Here is an 18048-nt window from a genome sequence, read left to right as displayed (position 1 = left end):
TGAAGCAATAAGAAAAAGATTATGAGATTAAAAAGTTTATTTTCATTATCAAGATGTTTGTCTACAAAAGATAGAGGAACTATTAGTGCTTTTATACAAAATAAATTTTTTTAAATATGTGAATGCTGAAAATTATGTTTCATTGTTTCACCACATTCTTGAGCAAATAGTTATTTTGTGGATAATGTCTAAGTTGAATTTAAAGGGCTTATCTTTCAAAAGTCGAGATCAAGCTATTATTCGAAAGTTATACAAATTGAATGTTTAGAATAACCTATAATGTTTTGTACTTTATTTTTATAGTGCTATAAAAGTTTCCAAGCACAGACACACTAATATCTCTCAGTTAACTCCTGCATTCTGTATAAATGTCTTGATTTTCTGTGTTCTGACTTATGGGGTGAGCTTGGAGCTCTTTAGAGAAAATTTGTAAGAATATGCTTACACACACACATACACACACACTTCTTATTCAGAATACCAGGGAAACTGGAATATTTCAGAACTGAGTAAACAGAAAGCAACCTCTGCCTACTGCTCCAAAAGACACGGTCTCCAATTTCCACATATCAAGCCTGAACAAATACAACTGCTCCTTTAGTTTATAGCCCTTCTAAAACTTTTTGTGGCCAACATGTTCACTGAATTTTTTCTGTCTGTAAATGTGCTTTGTTTTAGCCCTTAAGACCCTAGAGAGCAGAAGCGTGTTTCAGAACTCTAGACAGATGTGTATATTCTTTGGATGATGTAAATTTTAGCACTTTGTGCCATCAGAGCCAAATAATGTACTCTCCTTCTTCTGGGTCTTAATGAAGTAGGCAAGGACAACAGGGCACTGTAATCCTTATCTCCATTTTTTAATTGAGAGCATTAAAGACACCGAAGGAATAATACTTCATTCACAATGGTTCTGTTCATCGTAGTTCTAGATCATGTACTGACTCCATTCACTTCTCTCTAATTTCAATCTCTCCACCTTCTCTTGTGTAACCTCAGTCTAAGCTACCATCATCTGTTACCTGGACCATGATAATAGACTTCTAACTGGTTTCCCTCTCTTGATTCCTTACAATGTATTCTCCACACAGTAGTGCAATCCTATCAGTCTTCCCAGAGTGGAATCCTTCAATGATTTCCAATCACACTTGGAATAGAATCCAAACTCCATTCAGGTATGACCTAAATCAAACCCCTTACAATTATACAGTGGAAGTGACAAACATATTCAAGGGATTAGATCTGATAGAGTGCTTGAAGAACTATGGATGGAGGTTCGTGACATTGTACAGGAGGCAGTGATCAAGACCATTCCCAAGAAAAAGAAATGCAAAGAGGCAAAATAGTTGTCTGAGGAGGCCATACAAATAGCTGAGAAAAGAAGAGAAGCAAAAGGCAAAGGAGAAAAGGAAAGATATACCCATTTGAATGCAGAGGTCCAAAGAATAGCAAGGACAGACAAGAAAGCCTTCCTCAGTGATCAGTGCAAAGAAATAGAGGAAAACAATAGAATGGGAAAGACTAGAAATCTCTTCAAGAAAATTAGAGATACCAAGGGAATATTTCATGCAAAGATTGGCTCAATAAAGGACAGAAATGGTATGGACCTAACAGAAGCAGAAGATATTAAGAAGAGGTGGCAAGAATACACAGAAGAACTATACAGAAAAGATCTTCATGACCCAGATAACCATGATGGTGTGATCACTCACCTAGAGACAGATACCCTGGAATGGGAAGTCAAGTGGGCCTTAGGAAGCATCACTATGAATAAGCTAGTGGAGGTGATGAATTCCAGCTGAGTTATTTCAAACCCTAAAAGATGATGCTATTAAAGTGCTGAACTTAATATGCCAGCAAATTTGGAAAACTCGGCAGTGGCCACAGGACTGGAAAAGGTCAGTTTTCATTCCAATCCCAAAGAAAGGCAATGCCAAAGAATGTGAAAACTACAGCACAATTGCACTTATCTCACACGCTAGCAAAGTAATGCTCAAAGTTCTCCAAGCTAGGCTTCATCAGTACATGAGCTGTGAACTTTCAGATGTTCAAGCTGGATTTAGAAAAGGCAGAAGAACCAGAGATCAAATTGCCAACATCCGCTGGATCATCGAAAAAGCAAGAGAGTTCCAGAAAAAACATCTACTTTTGCTTTATTGACTATGCGAAAGCCTTGGGCTCTGTGGATCACAACAAAGTATTAAAAATTCTTCGAGATGGGAATACCATGCCACCTGACCTGCCTCCTGAGAAATCTGTATGCAGGTCAAGAGGCAACAGTTAGAACTGGACATGGAACAACAGACTGGTTCCAAATCAGGAAAGGAGTATGTCAAGGCAGTATATTGTCACCCTGCTTATTTAACTTACATGCAGAGTACATCAAGCGAAATGCTGGGCTGGATGAAGCACAAGCTAGAATCAGGATTGCCTGGAGAAATATTAATAACCTCAGATATGCAGATGACACCACCCTTATGGCAGAAAGTGAAGAGGAACTAAAGAGCCTCTCGATGAAAGTAAAACAGGAGAGTGAAAAAGTTGGCTTAAAGCTCAACATTCAGAAAGCTAAGATCATGGCATCCAGTCCCATTGCTTCTTTGCAAATAGATGGGGAAACAATGGAAACAGTGACAGACTTTATTTTTTTGGGCTTCAAAATCACTGCAGATGGTGACTGCAGCCATGAAATTAAAAGACGCTTGCTCCTTGGAAGAAGCTATGACCAACCCAGACAGCATATTAAAAAGCAGAGACATTACTTTGCCAACAAAGGTCCATCTAGTCAAAGCTATGGTTTTCCCAGTAGTCATGTATGGATGTGAGAGTTGGACTATAAAGAAAGCTGAGCACTGAAGAATTGATGCTTTTGAACCATGGTGTTGGAGAAGACTCTTGAGAGTCCGTTGGACTGCAAGGAGATCTAACCAGTCCATCCTAAAGGAAATCAGTCCTGAATATTCACTGAAAGGACTGATGCTGAAGCTGAAACTCCAATACTTTGGCCACCTGATGGGAAGAACTGACTCATTGGAAAAGACCCTGATGCTGGGAAAGATTGAAGGTGGGAGGAAAAGGGGACAACAGAGGATGAGAGGGTTGGATGGCATCACTGACTTAATGGACAAGAGTCTGAGAAAGCTCCAGGAGTAGGTGATGGACAGGGAAGCCTGGCATGCTGAAGTCCATGGGTGGCAAAGAGTTGGACATGACTGAGTGACTGGACTGAACTGAACTGTAGCTGACTCGATATGATGTGATCTGACTCACTCACATCCTCTCCTCCTGGGTCACCTGACCTAATGTGCCTCAGCCACCATATAGACTGATCCATGATTCTGCCCAAGCTCCTTCATCACAGCTCCTACATTTGTGATTCCCTCTGTGTAGGATCTCTTTTCTCCGATATTCACACAGCCAGCGGCTTCTTATTCTTCAACTCTTGACTTCCCTAACTAGAGAGAACTTCTATGGCCATTCTAATTAAAGTAGCCTTCCAGTGGAGAACCCATTCTCTTTTTATGGACTAGGTCTGTTAGCATCATGCTTAGCACCCATTCAGATCTGAATTTATCTTGCTTAACTATTTGTTTCTGTATTTATTTTCCACTTCTCCAATGAAAGACAAACTCCTTGAGAGCAGGCAAGTTACCTCCTTTTCCCACCAGTAAATTCCAGCCACTATTAGAGTACATGACAAATAGCAGTTGATCAGCTATTATTTGCCAAATGAAAGAATATATGAATGAGTGAAATGTACCATGTCAAGTACTCTGAAATAGCTTCAACAGACTACTGGATCAGAAGATCCTTCTGAGAAGGTAGAAGGAAAAGGAGTAGAAATTGCTAAAATTTATGCCATCAAGATGGTATTTCCTTGTCAGTTGGAAATAAAACTGTCAAGAGAAAGGAGGTAAAGAATTTTTTTCAGGTTCACTCTAGCTAGGATTCAAAACTAAATCTGTCTAAGTCTAAAATGCATGGCCTTTTTACCGCACAGCACTGCCAATAAATGGCTAGGTTTCTTTCACTTAAGACATTGTTCACTGGCATAGTGGTTAATATTATTACATAATTTTTGAAACTGTCATCAAGTCTCAATCAAATATTTATGATGTTTTAAAATCACATTTTTCTTATAAATATTATTTTTATTCCTCTGAAATTATAGCAGGATGCTGATTCTCTAATGAAATTAATATTTGCAGTAAATTTCCTCTATTCTGGACCACAAAGACATACAAAGAGAAGATGAGTTTTAAAAAAGTGCATTTAGTTGGAAATAAGAAACTAATTCTGGGAAACCAATCTAATTGCCTCACTGGCAGCAATCCCAGAGTTTTGAAAGTTACTCTTAAAAATAAAAGGGAAATGTTCTAAGAAATTAAATGGCAGCCTATAAACCACAGTGATTGCACCTCTCATCTCATGAGTGACAGGCTCTGCTGTACAAGAAGTGAATTCTCCTCTTCTAACGAGTAAATTCTCAACTCAGAATCACAGTCAGGCAAGCCATGCAGCCAAGTCTACAAATGAATCCATTTACTCTCTGGGCAATTATATCTGTGTGTTCTACTGTCCATGTTATCAGTTCTAGTCAGTTCTGTTGTGCTAAGTACAACTACTTACTGTATCATTTTGTTCTCACAGCAATCCGATTTCTCCTGTTTAATCAATTATGAAACTGAATCTTAGAAGTGACTTGTCCAAGGTCACACAGCTCATAGGTGTTAGAGCTGAAACTCAGTCCCGTAGGGTAACTTTAGAACCCAAACCCTAAACCATTCCATTATGTTCCATGTTCTTACAATTGAGAAAGAAGCTGACTCTTTTTAAATGAAAAAAAAAAAACTCTTAGCTGGTTTACTGTATTTTTTATTATAATGTTGCTTACTCTAAGTGAAAGCATAAATCTACATTTTTTTTATGCTTGAGTGCATGCATGCTTAGTTATTCAGTCCTGTCCCACTCTTTGTGACCACATGGACTGTAGCCTGACAGGCTCCTCTGTCCATGGGATTATCCAGGCAAGAATACTAGAGAGGGTTGCCATTTCCTCCTCTAGGGGATCCTCCCAACCCAGGAATGGAACCCACATCTCCTGTATTGGCAGGCGGATTCTTTACCACTGAGCCACCAGGGAAGCCCCTATTTTTATGTGTAGAGCTTATATAAAACCATAAAACGAAAATGCAGTTGGAAGTTAATTGTAAAAAAGAACAGTATTCAAATCAACACAGTTTTATGGGGGAAATGAATCTTGCTTTACTGAACAAAGGCGGGATATATGGTGGTGATTCTGAGGTGGGAATTCTTTTTGACTTGGCATGCCTCCATACTGTGCGCCTTGATGTCCGAATTCCACCACCACTTTTCTGTTCCATTAATTATACCAAGGCACCTTGGTTTTGTGATGTTTGTCCTTCCTGTGGCTTGAGCTCAACATTAGCATGTTGGCTCCTCTTTTATTTCCTCACTAGCCTGTGACAATTGAAATGGTGCAACCAGGTGCCAATGTAAGCATAAGCACAGGTGTGAATGCAGGCACAGAAACCATGAAGTGATGAAAGTGAAAGTCGGTCGGTCGTGTCCGACTCTTTGCGACCCCATGGTTCTTCCCATCAGGTGGCCAAAGTATTAGAGTTTCAGCTTCAGCATCAGTCCTTCCAATGAATATTCAGGACTGCTTTCCTTTAGGATGGATTGGTTGGATCTCCTTGCAGTCCAAGAGACTCTCACGAGTCTTCTCAAACACCACAGTTCAAAAGCATCAGTTCTTCGGCACTCAGCTTTCTTTATAGTCCAACTCTCATGTCCATACATGACTACTGGAAAGACCATAGCTTTCACTAGATGGACCTTTGTTGGCAAAGTAATGTCTTTGCTTTTTAATATGCTGTCTAGGTTGGTCATAACTTTTCTTCCAAGGAGCAAGTGTCTTTTAATTTCATGGCTGCAGTCAACGTCTGCAGTGATTTTGGAACCCCAAAATATAAAGTCTGTCACTGTTTCCCCATCTATTTGCCACGAAGTGATGGGACCAGATGCCATGATCTTACGTACAGTAATACTTGCGTAGAAGTATTATACAGTATTATACAGTAATGCAGAAGTGTTATACAATAAGTATTACTATACAGAACCATTGCAGAAGTATTATACAGTAATACTTGCACAGAAAGGGGTCATCCAGGCAGTCAAGAAGCGCTGGAAGTCAGTGTTTTAGGATAACCAAACTGAACATGAAATTTAAAAAATTTAGAGATGAATGTGAAAACCTGAAAAGTATGTCCCTGAATACCCCCAAGCATCTGCAGATCCCAGTTTGAGTAACCATGTTTGCAGTTGATCTATTTGAGTTCAAATGATGACATTACTAATTCGCCAACTGTGGAAACTGGGTACAAGTTACTCAATTGTTGAGCTCAGCTTCTACATCTATAGAATGGAAATAGAAAGAGGCTGTTTTATATATTTGTCATGCATGTTAATGGATACAACGCACAAAAATTGCTCAACTTATATAATAAATGATAAAAGCTTTGTAAATATTTTCTAGTATTGTTAATATTATAATCAGGGTATAATGAAGAAAGTAGATATGCATCCAATGAATAAGACCCAGAGAAAAACTACTTTGTATCTTTATATGTAGAGTGCACTGTTAGCATAGATAAGGTAGCAAATTTGCATTTGCATAGTGACAAGGCTGGGATTTCAACCTGAACAGTCTGGCTCTGAGTTGTGCTTTTGAGTTCTTGAAAGAGATTTAAAATTACCAAATAAAACAGAAGAACATGGGTAACCAGCAGAGTCAGTCCATCTGATGCTCAGATCCATGCACAAATTACTGTGATCCAGGCTTCCTGTAGCAAAGGCCACAAAAAACTGAATTTGAAGAGCCCCATTCAGTCTTGGGGCACTTTCCCTCACTCTTCCTGGCTAGTATAGCTGTTGCTCTGGGGTTCTTCCCACATTGTACATCAAACATTTTAATTTTTTGTAAGTTGTTTTTTAATTGAATGAAAGATTCTTTAAATTGTATAGTTCTTTACAATTTTCAAAAGTTTCTCACACATGATTTCATAGTTTCCCATAATAATCCTTTTCTTCTCCCTACCCATAATAATGCTCCCTCCCCAGCCCTTTCCCATTGGTAACCACTAATTTGTTCTCTGTATCTGTGAGTCTGCTTCTTTTTCATTTTATTCACTATTTTGTTGTATTTTTTTAGATTCCACATAGAAGTGATATCATACAGTACATACATACATCTCTGACTTATTTCACTTAGCATAAAGTGTTCCAAGTCAATCCATCCATTTTTGCAAATTATAAGATTTCATTTCTTTTTTATGACTAGTAGTCCACTGTGTGTGTGTGTGAGTGTGTCTGTGTGTGCTTGTGTATATACACACCATATCTGCTTTATCCATTCTTCTGTTGATGGACATTTAGCTTCCTTCCTTATCTTGGCAATTATAAATAATTCTGCTATGAACATTGGAGTGCATGTATCTTTTTGAATGAGTGTTTTTCAGATATATACTCAGGAGTGGAATTGCTGGGCTACATGGTAGTTCTATTTTTAGTTTTTTGAGGAACTTGCATATTGTTTTCCATAGTGGCTGCACCAGTTTACATTCCCATCAGTGATACACAAGAGTTTCCTTTTCTTCACAACCTTGTCAAAATATGTTATTTGTGGGATTTTTTTTTTATAATAGCCATCTTTTCTGACTAGTATTAAGTATTAGGTGATAACTGGTGGTTTTGATTTGCATTTCCCTGATAATTAGCAATGTTGAGCATCTTTTCATGTTCCTGTTGGCCATCTGCATTTATTCTTCGGAAAAATGTCCAAAGTGTAGTTCTGCCCACTTTTTAATCAGGTTTTTTTTTTTTTTTGATGTTGAGTTGTATGAGCAGCTTATATATGTTACATCATACATTTTAAAAAGAGAGTCCTCCCAAGTCCATACTGACATCACTTAGTTCCAGCAGGAAAGAGTCAAGGACACCATCTGATCTTCCCCAACCCCCAGAGAATGTACTTGCTTCTGCACAAAGTTTAAGAAACTCAGTTAGTTGTCAGCACTTAAATATCAGGAGATTTAATATAAAAATCCAGGTTTCTTCCATCTGCGGAACAATAAGACTATCTAGAAACAGTGAGCCTGTGTTCCCAGTGAAGGCAACTGGGTGGTGTTTAGCTGCAAAATAGAGACTTGAGTCTTTTTTTTTGTCTTAGTCTCCTCCCTAAATTAATCTTCTTTTACCATTAGTGGTAGCCTGGTCCCACAGGCACTGATGTGGGAGATGCTTAGAAAGCACCCTGAATACGTCTGCTACTACTAGTGAGGCCGTGTGGTTTTTGTGGGCTGGCTTAAATGCCCACTACTCTCAGAGCCTGGGACTTGAGCAGTATGGTAGTTGGCAAAGAGTGTCCACAAATTTCTCCTAGCCTGCACACACACCCCTTTGTAGTACAGTAAGCCCCTATGTACAGACCTTCAAGTTGTGAACTTTCAAAGATGCCAATGAGCATCTGGTTCCAGCAAGGAACCAGAACCTGTGCCATCAACACCAGATGTGTGTGACATTGCAGATTGCTCTCCATCTGCTATTTCTGACTATCCTTCAGCTCTGCCATCGCCCACCTCTCTCCGCCCTCCAGTCAGTAACTCTTCTTGCCTGTTCACTCCATGCCAATCCCTCTATGCCAGCTGTTGTACTACTGTACTTTTCACGGAACTGTACTGTAAGATTGTTTGCTTTATTTTTTGTGTTTTTTTAATGTATTATTTGTGTGAAAAGTATTATAAACTTATTACAGTACAGTACTATACTGCTGATTGTGTTAGTTGGGTACCTAGGCTAACTTTGTTGAACTTATGAACAAATTGGACTTACAAACATGCTCTCAGGACAGAACTCATTCGTATGTAGGGGACTTACTGAATAACTTTGCCACTTTCCCTCTCTGCCTTGGAAACCTGGACCTGGGCTTGGCTCTGTGACTTGCTTTGGCAAATGGGCATTGGCAGGGTGTGCTTATGTCTTGGGGTTTGCCCTTGCTGGCTGTTAGGAAACCTTTGCCACCATGTGACAAGCCCAGCGCACCTGCTGGAGGATGTGTGACCACGTGGAGAGATGGGCCCGGCCCTGGGAACAAGGTTATCTGAGGAGTGGGTCAGAACTGACCCCCAGATCAGGAGAAGTAAGAAATCACAATTATGTTAATGTGGGTTGACTTTTAGACTGCTGACTCACAAGAAGGTAAAGACTTAGAACATCTCCCACGTGACACATCCTACAGCATAAACTCTGATGTTCCTGAGGGTCTTCTCAGGAAAGAGAATTAGGCATTCTCTCTCTACACATACATTTTAAAGCAAGTGACTCATCTGCTTTATTTCTTAGTGAAAAAGGATAGCATTAAAATCACTGGTGAGAGGGATATTTAAGGTGTTTTTATAATTGGGAAATGAATGTTAAGGTATACATACAGAAAACCAAGGTTAAGGTAATTTAATCAGCTTACAGATGTCAAAGAACATTCAAAGCAATGCACATAATCAAACCATTCTAAGGCAATTCCTTGATAATTTTTCTAATTATCAATATTCTATTCATGTGCTTACAAATTTATTCTTTGAAAATGTATCCAAATGATAATAAAATCAACAATAAGAAGAGTAAATTCTATATTGAGCTCTTAGGTATCCAACACTTTTCTAAGGACTCTCACGTAGGAGAAAATTACAACACACTATAAGGGAGGTCCTATTGTTACTATTATTGAAAGTATAACTGACTTAAAATATTGTGTTAGTTTCAGGGCAATAGCAGGCAGAGTGCTTTGGTTTTATATATGTGTGTGTGTGTGTGTGTATATATAATTGTCTACATTAATAACCATTTTCCTTAGGATAATAGTCATACAGTCAAAGGGTTTATAGATATACAGCTGCCCAGAGAGGACTGGAATTTTAACAGAAATTTTTTTTTTCTCATTTCTTATATTTAATCTGACAGTCAAGCTCACTTTTAATTTGTTAATAGAATAACAGGATTGACTGGAGGCATTTTTATTCCAATCCACCAGAGGGCAGTATGAGGCAGAGTTTGCTTTGGAAGACAAGCGGGCTCCACGTTCATTTCTATTGCTGTCTTTTTGCGTTGTTGCATTTTTCATTTTAAAATATTTGGAGGTGCCCTTAATTTTTAGAACATTGTTCCTTTCTGCTAAGCACCCTGGGTGGAAACAGTGCTGGATGAAATACCTGGGTGCTTCTTGTGGTCCTGCATTTGTGATTTTTGGAATCACATAGCTTCCTGGATCAGATTCATTTGTATCAGTCAGTCAGAAAGTACTCTGTCGTGTCTGACTCTTCTGTGACCCCATGGACTGTAGTCCGCCAGGCTCTTCTGTCCACGGGATTTTTCAGGCAAGAATACTGAAGCAGGTTGCCATTTCTTCCTCCAGGGGAATCTTCCTAACACTGGGATCGAACCTGCTTCTCCTGCATTGGCAGGTGTATTCTTCACCACACCAGTTCTTACATTCTACAATTTCTAATGTAGAAGGTTCTATGAGTCTTTTTTGGCACAGTGCAAACAAGGATATGTGAAAAGTGTCCCATTTGTTGTCATTGTTATTAATAAATAGAATTCAGTAGAACTGAGTTCCCACCCTAACAGGTTGATGAAAAATGCAATCTGTAATTATTGGGGCTCCCTACAATTCTCATCAACCCCACTTGCCTCATGGGTGTTACAGAGTTTCCCAGGGTCAGAGTGGAGCCTGCTCTTATGTTTCCTGAGGTCAAGCAATGGCTTGGGAAACCTCAGCTCTGTCCGTCTGTCTAGCTGTTTAGAACTCTTGGCCTACATCTGGTCCTGGCCCTCTGTAGAGCTCTGTGGATTCATGCTCTTCTGGACACTCTTTGCACTGGACCCTCCCAGGTGGCACTAGTGGTAAAGAGCCTGCCTGCCAAAGCAGGAGACATTAGAGGTGCTGGTTTGATCCCTGGGTCAGGAAGATCCCCTGGGGGAGGAAATGGCAGCCCACTCCAGTATCTTGCCTGGAGAATTCCATGGACAGAGGAGCCTGACGGGCTACAGCTATAGGGCCGCACAGGATTTGACACGACTGAAAAGACTGAGCATGCACTTTTTATTGCAGGCTTTTTCATCTCCTGTGTTGCTCATTCTGTAAACAGATCTTGCTCCAGGTTCAAGACCCTAAGCCAGATCCATAGTCCCACAACTTCAGGCCCCCAGCAATGATCCATTAAGTGCAACAAAGGTCTATTGTACCAAAATAGCTCTACCTGTACCTTCTCACCAGCATTCCGTCTCCACAGACTTCCATTATTTGCCTTTCTTTTTTGCTACTTTCCATTGTTTGTTGTTAATTTTAGTAAAAATATATGACATGAAATATACCCTCTTAAGCTTCTAAGCATATAGAACATTTTCTTGTGTTTTTATTCTGTATATCCTAACGACTTAGAAAATTTAGCATTTTTAAGCAGGTTGCTAGGTTGACACTTTTGTGAGTGGTCTCTTAAAACTTGTGAAAAACTTTAGCCCATTTCTCTGTTGTTGTTTTTGTTGTTGTTTTGCTCTTTTTAAAAATTAACTTGAGTTCTTTACCTACTATTTATATTAGACCTTTGTTAAATATATGTGTGATGAATGTGTATTTTAAGTCTATAGGTGATCTTCTCATTTTGTTCATAGTGCCTGCTGATGAAGTTTAATGTGCTAAATCTATCAATTGTGCTCTTTGTATTTTGTTTAAGAAATCCATCCTACACTGAAAAACTGGCTGGGGTCAAATTTTAATGAGCTGTTGCTTGCCTAACCTCAAAAAACCTAAGATCTCTTTTAAAAATTCCCAAATTGAAAATGTCCACTTTAAGGATATTAGTTGGTTGAATGCTGTTGATTCAACTAGTTTGCTCATATGAAAGACAATAATGACAGATTCCTACTTTACACGAAAATCAAGGCTAAGGACTTAAAAACCTGTGAAAAGAAAAACTTTCAGAAAAACATATAGGAAAAAGAACTTATTTTATTAAAAAGCTTTACTTTCAAAATTCAGCCCTACTCTATTTTGTCAGAGAGCCATTACAGTGACTGCAATGAACAAATTGCGGTGCAGCAGACACACATCACCAGAGTGGCCAGGCACATGGCTGTCACACATTAGCACCAGACCCTCAAGGGGCTTGACACCAGACCATGAAGTTAGAATTTTATCTGGACAATAAGACAGCTGTTGAGAGGTTTCACACAGGAATTTTACATCAGATTTGCCTTTTGGAAAGATATTTCCAGCAGGAATAAGGCATAGACACTGTAAGAGGGAGAAATAGGATGGAGTAGAAAATGCTGTGAAGGCTGTTGAGTAATCTAGGTGAGAGCGGAGGGGCTTTGAAATGGAGTAGCAGGTGTTGTGATGGATAAAAGAAGGGGTGGATTTAAGAGCATTTAAGGAGACAATTTGCTAGGAGCTAGTTAATGGAAATTAGCTTTTTCCCGGTTACAAGTAAGGTTAATAGGCCAGGTGGAAAAACAAAATTGGAAAGAGCCACAAAAGGGAAATCTGAGTACTATGTGAGGGCCAGTTCTGGAGTGGAGGAAACACACCTGTTTTATTTTCTTCATCTCAAAACTCCTCTTTTAAGGAGATGGAAAAAATGTCTTTCCTTGGTGAGTGCACAGTTCTTTGACAATAACATTTTCATACTAAAAAGCACATTATTTGATTTTCATCACATTTTTTATTTTACAAGGAAAAAATAGAGACTTCCACAGTGGCGCTTCCCAGTGAAAGAAAGGATACTTGAAATTCACAGAGCAAGATGAAATTTAGAACAAATCGATGGGAGGAAATTATGCTTAATAAATGTTCAATCATGAAATACATGTTAGTTATTCACCTGCAGTCCATGCCTTTTCTGAGTGGAAATACAACTAGGATCTCATTACCTATGCTAGGAAACGCCTCCGTACCCCACCACTGCCCACAAAAGCCATAAAATGTTAGTGCTTTAGAAAAATGAGACAGTAATGGGGGCTGAAAGAAGGGAGGGGGGAGATTGCTTTTTGAAACTAATTAGTTGGATGAAATAATACTCGTGACTTCTATAGTAAGGATGAATTGGAGACTATATATGCTAATTTGAATGAAGTTGTCCTAAAAATACTTACCTATGAGAAGGGTATAGAAAGTATTTTTTGCTCCTGATGGCAGTTGGGTTTTTTTGTCTTTGTATCCAGAATTTGCCCCCAACTATTCATTCACACAGTTGTTTTTTTTTTATCTAATACAGTTTCTTTGCAATTTTTTTCTTTTTAATTTATTTTTTTATTGAAGGATAATTGCTTCACAGAATTTTGTTGTTTTCTGTCAAACCTCAGCATGAATCAGCCGTATGTATACATATATCCCCTCCCTTTTGAACCTCCCTCCCATCTCCCTCCTCATCCCATCCCTCTAGGTTGATACAGAGCCCCTGTTTGAGTTTCCTGAGCCATACAGAAAATTCCTGTTGGTTATCTGTTTTACATATGGTAATGTAAGTTTCCATGTTACTCTTTCCATACATCTCACCCTCTCCTCCCCTCTCCCCATGTCCATAAGTCTATTCTCTATGTCTGTTTCTCCACTGCTGCCCTTCAGCAATAAATTCTTCAGTACCATTTTTCTAGAGTCTGTATATGTGCATTAGAACATGATGTTTATCTTTCTCTGGCTCACTTCACTCTGTATAATAGGTTCTAGGTTCATACCTCATCAGAACTGACTCAAATGTATTCCTTTTTATGGCTGAGTAATATTCCATTGTTTATATGTACCACAATTTCTGCACCTATTCATCTGGTGATGGACAGCTAGGTTGCTTCCATGTTCTAGCTGTTGTAAATAGTCCTGCAACAAACAATGGGATACGTATGTCTTTTTCAATTTTGTTTTCCCCAGGGTATATGCCTGGGAGTGGGATTGCTGGTCATATTATGGTTTTATTTCTAGTTTTTTAAGGAATCTCCATACCGTCTTCTGTAGTGGCTGTGATACAATTTCTTTGTATTTCATTGCTTGAGGAGAGGTGTGTCCAGGTGCAAGCTTTGCAGAGTTGCAGGAGAGAGTCCCAGGTCCCAGGCCTGTCTCATTTCCACTTGTGATGATGTTAGTACTGTGGTAGACAATGGCTACCCTGGTTTCCCACTTCTCATCTGGCTACAATGTCATCAGGACACATTCATCAGCCCACATATATTTAAGTCCCCTAGTCAGAGGAATGAATGTGCTGCTTGCCTTAAGCCAAAGTTAACAGAAAGAATCACTATGTCCAGGGGACTGAGATGATTTTGATTGACTTTGGGCTATCAGAGTCCACCCTGGAACCTGGAGATAGTCATCTTAGCTTCAAAGTGCAGGACCTTCTAGGAAAAGGCTAGATAATGGAATAATCTCATGAGTTCTGCTATGAACAGAGAAGAGGGAATGTGTTACTACTCACAGCATTCTAAACACTAATGGGAGAGATATGGTATTTTCTAATAGTTTATGCTTGATAAAGAAACTTAGCTGAAATATGGGTGCAAATTTGAGTCCTTATACTTTTCAAAATTCTTTTACACTGAATCTCCTTTGATCTCTGTAAAAGCCATTAAGATTTTCAAGTTAGGCAATGGATTCCCTTTCTTCTGCAGATGGAGAAACCGAGGAAGGAAGGACTTGGAAGAGAGACCGAGTCTTGGTTGTGAATCTGTGAGAGAGTGTGACCTAGTGATCAGTGCTTGGATTTTGAAGTAGGAGACCTCTGGTTGTTTGGGCAGGTTCTTAGATCTCTCAGAGACTCAGTTATTTCAACAGTAAACAGGGATTAAAATATCCACCACTAATGACTATAGGAGGAGAATTAAAAGAGATGATGTAGGTGAAGCATGGTTCTCTGAATGGTTCTGAGGACAGGTGTTGAGAGGTTAAAGGTTCACATATGAGATAGACTATCTGGTTCCAATCCCAACTCCATCATCTACTAGTTTCAGGACCTTGGCAAGTCATTTACTTCTCTCTGACTTTCAGTTTCTGGATCTACAACATGGGCTGATAAGATAGAATCTTACTAATAGAGTTTCCAGGAAGATGAATTGAAATGATAACTATAAAGCATTTAACACAGTATTGAGCACCAAGTGAGCATCAAATCAGATTTGGGTGTGATATTTTGACCATGCGTTAGCTAGGACCCTCAATACAGGTGGTGTGGATTATCTGAGGGTCCTGGCCTCCATCTGTAATATGACCAACCAGACCAACAACTGATCCTATAGCTCCAGAACCCTTTCCTTTACATGACTTGGGATATACCTTCATTTCTTTGGTAGGAGTCAGTTGGTGCATGGATGCATTCAGCATTTTTATTATTTCTGCTTTATCACAGGATGGGCTGGGTAGAAAGATGTGGGAGCCCTGCACACCCACACCCAGCTTCTGCTCTGAGGAGACAAGGCATCTTCACTGAGGAGGTGAGTTAAAAACAAAGCCCCAGCGCAAATCGTGCTTCAGTTATATCCATTTCCCAGATTCGAGGGAAGACTGTAGTGCCGTCTTGTCCTTGTGTGAAAAAGAAGTAGGACATTGGATGTGAAAAAGGCATGCTTGACAGCGATTTCACACTTCGGTGAAAGGCATTAACTCTTCCCCTAGAACTGAAAAGGCAGAGTGGAGACCGACCATGTGTGTAAAATGTCAGAGAGCACTGCAAGTCAAGTGCAATATTTTAATGCTTCATATATAAGCCTGTTTCACTTTCTGACATCTGTTTTTAATCCAGAAACTTACAGAGAAATAGGGTATTGTCCTCTCTTCAAGAGTTATTTTCTCAACTAAGTCAAAATACTTTATGGAGAAGTGTAGTTGTGAAGCATTTTTCTGATTATGTTTGACATTTTAGCACAAGTGTATTGATTACAATTTATTATAACTGTGACATTAAGCATGTTTATTAATTAATTTTAATAGAGTTGTTAAGAGCCAGTTATGCTCACTAGAAAATAATGAAGTAGGAAACACAACTAAATTAAAAACAACCGTAATCCAGCAAGTGCTGTGGATTCTTGACATTACTTTGAATTTATGTTTTCATGCCCTTTTTTTGTAAATCTATGGTGCATATTGTGGGTGTTTGGTGCATATTGTGGGTGTTTATGTATATTTCACTCTGTTTCCCTCTAATCAAAACATCTGTCGTGATCATGATATTTTTCTCTCTTTAAAAATTTTTAATTCTTATGAAATATTTTGGACACACGAAAAGATGTAGAGAGTAGCAGAACAAATACTAAGTACCTCTAAACACTTAAAAAATAAATCGCAAACAAGTCAGCTGAATCTCTTACCACACTGGCAAAGGTAACTGTGCATTGAACTTTGGTGTTTATCATTTTCATAAACTGTATGTTCTTTTATGGTACATTTATGTAGCTTTAATATTTTTAGTACTGTTTCATGTAGTTCAGATTTTCATCTAAGTGGTGTCAGATAGTAATTTTTCTGTAAATTGCCTTTTATACTTCCTCTGTGTGATTTTTTATGTTTCAGATTCATCTAAGTTGATACCTGTAGCTCTGGTCATTTTTATTTGTATCATATTCCATTTTATAAATATGACACAAGTTATTTGTCCACTCATCAGATAATGGGCATGGTTATGCATGTTCATGGGTACGAATGCAGATCTATATACCTAGAAAGGGAATTGAAGGGTATGAATATCCTCAAATTAGTTAGATGTTGTCAAATGTTCCCAAAGGGGTTGTATCAGTTCATACCCATCAACATATTAAACATTCCATTTCTTCAAACCTTCCTCAAGTCTTTAAATATTTTTGCCTATCACACAGGTGTGAAATGGTTTTCCATTGTGCTTTTAATGATTGCTTTTATGATTGTGCATGAGAGTGAACAGATTTCATCTGCTTTTTTAATCTGTTTGAGTTTCTTTTATAACATTGGTTTCACATGCTTTATCAGTATTTTAAATTTATTACTTATTTTATAGGTGTGTAGAAAATACGTGTCTGTTGGAGTGGATACACATGCACACACACGCATATATACACACATGCTAATCTTTTATCATATTAACAAAATCTTTAGTTTCTGATATGTGTCGCATATGTTTTTGATGTCTTTTGATGAACAGAAGCTTTTAATAGAGTTGAATTTGTTAATTTTTATTTATGCTTTTTGTGTTTGCTTAAAGAACACTTTCTGTGTCAGAAAGCTGATTTGAGTATTCTCCAGGTTTTAAGGATTTTGCTTTTCACTTTTAGATCCCTACCACACAGAAAGTTGATTTCTGGTTTAGTATGCAGTAAGTTTTTATCCCCCATATATGTCCCAGCACCATTTGTAGACAGCTTGTCATCTGTGCTGTAATCATCAGCATCTTCTCTGACTTAGATGCCTCCTGCATATGCATGGATCTGGTTCTGAGCTCTCTGTTTTGTTCCATTGGTTAATTTATCTAAATCTAGCAATGTGATGTTACCATATTACAATAGCTTTATAATGTATTTGATATCTGGTGGTAAAAATCTTCAACTCTAATTTTCTGTTAAGTTCTCTGAGCTATTACTGGACCTTTGCATTACACATAAATTTTAAAATTGACTTGTTACATTCCATGAAAAATGTATTAGTATTTTGAGTGGCATGAATTTATAAATTTATTTTGGAAGAATTGTTATCTTTACTATGTTAATTCTCAATTATTTCTTCATTTATCTAAATTTATTTTATTTAAAAATGAAGTTTTCTGATTTTTGTGTAGAAACATTGCATATCTTTTGTTAAATCTATTTCTAACATAGTACAATGTGCTGCTAAAAATTCATTTGCTAATTTTTATTTGTAGTTAAATGAGAATAAAATAATAATAATAATGCAATTGAACACTTACTAGTTAACAAAATGGGTTCGTGTATTATCTTTTATTTTTAATGTAGATAACCATATCATAG

General features: G+C 38.2%; 1 protein-coding gene and 1 pseudogene across 4 annotated transcripts in view; both read left to right on the top strand.

The window, feature by feature from the left end:
* PPP2R2B (protein phosphatase 2 regulatory subunit Bbeta) overlaps positions 1–18048 on the top strand; it is a 764919-nt gene that overhangs the window by 148907 nt on the left and 597964 nt on the right. For all 3 annotated transcript variants that reach the window (XM_081505075.1, XM_081505076.1, XM_081505041.1), the window contains one exon: positions 15465–15549. The gene's annotated coding sequence lies outside the window, so the exon portion shown is untranslated. The remainder of the gene's footprint in view (positions 1–15464; positions 15550–18048) is intronic.
* The window catches only part of LOC145510929 (Fanconi anemia group M protein pseudogene), a 38654-nt pseudogene continuing 36071 nt past the window's right edge, over positions 15466–18048 (top strand). The window contains exon 1 of the transcript XR_014057298.1: positions 15466–15549. The product of XR_014057298.1 is annotated as a Fanconi anemia group M protein pseudogene (transcript). The remainder of the gene's footprint in view (positions 15550–18048) is intronic.

This window comes from Giraffa tippelskirchi, chromosome 6 (genome assembly GCF_054371585.1).
Source record: "Giraffa tippelskirchi isolate mGirTip1 chromosome 6, T2T-mGirTip1v1.2.pri, whole genome shotgun sequence".
NCBI lineage: Eukaryota > Metazoa > Chordata > Mammalia > Artiodactyla > Giraffidae > Giraffa > Giraffa tippelskirchi.
Note: the sequence above shows the minus strand (reverse complement) of the source record. Positions and strands in the feature narration are given on the sequence as shown.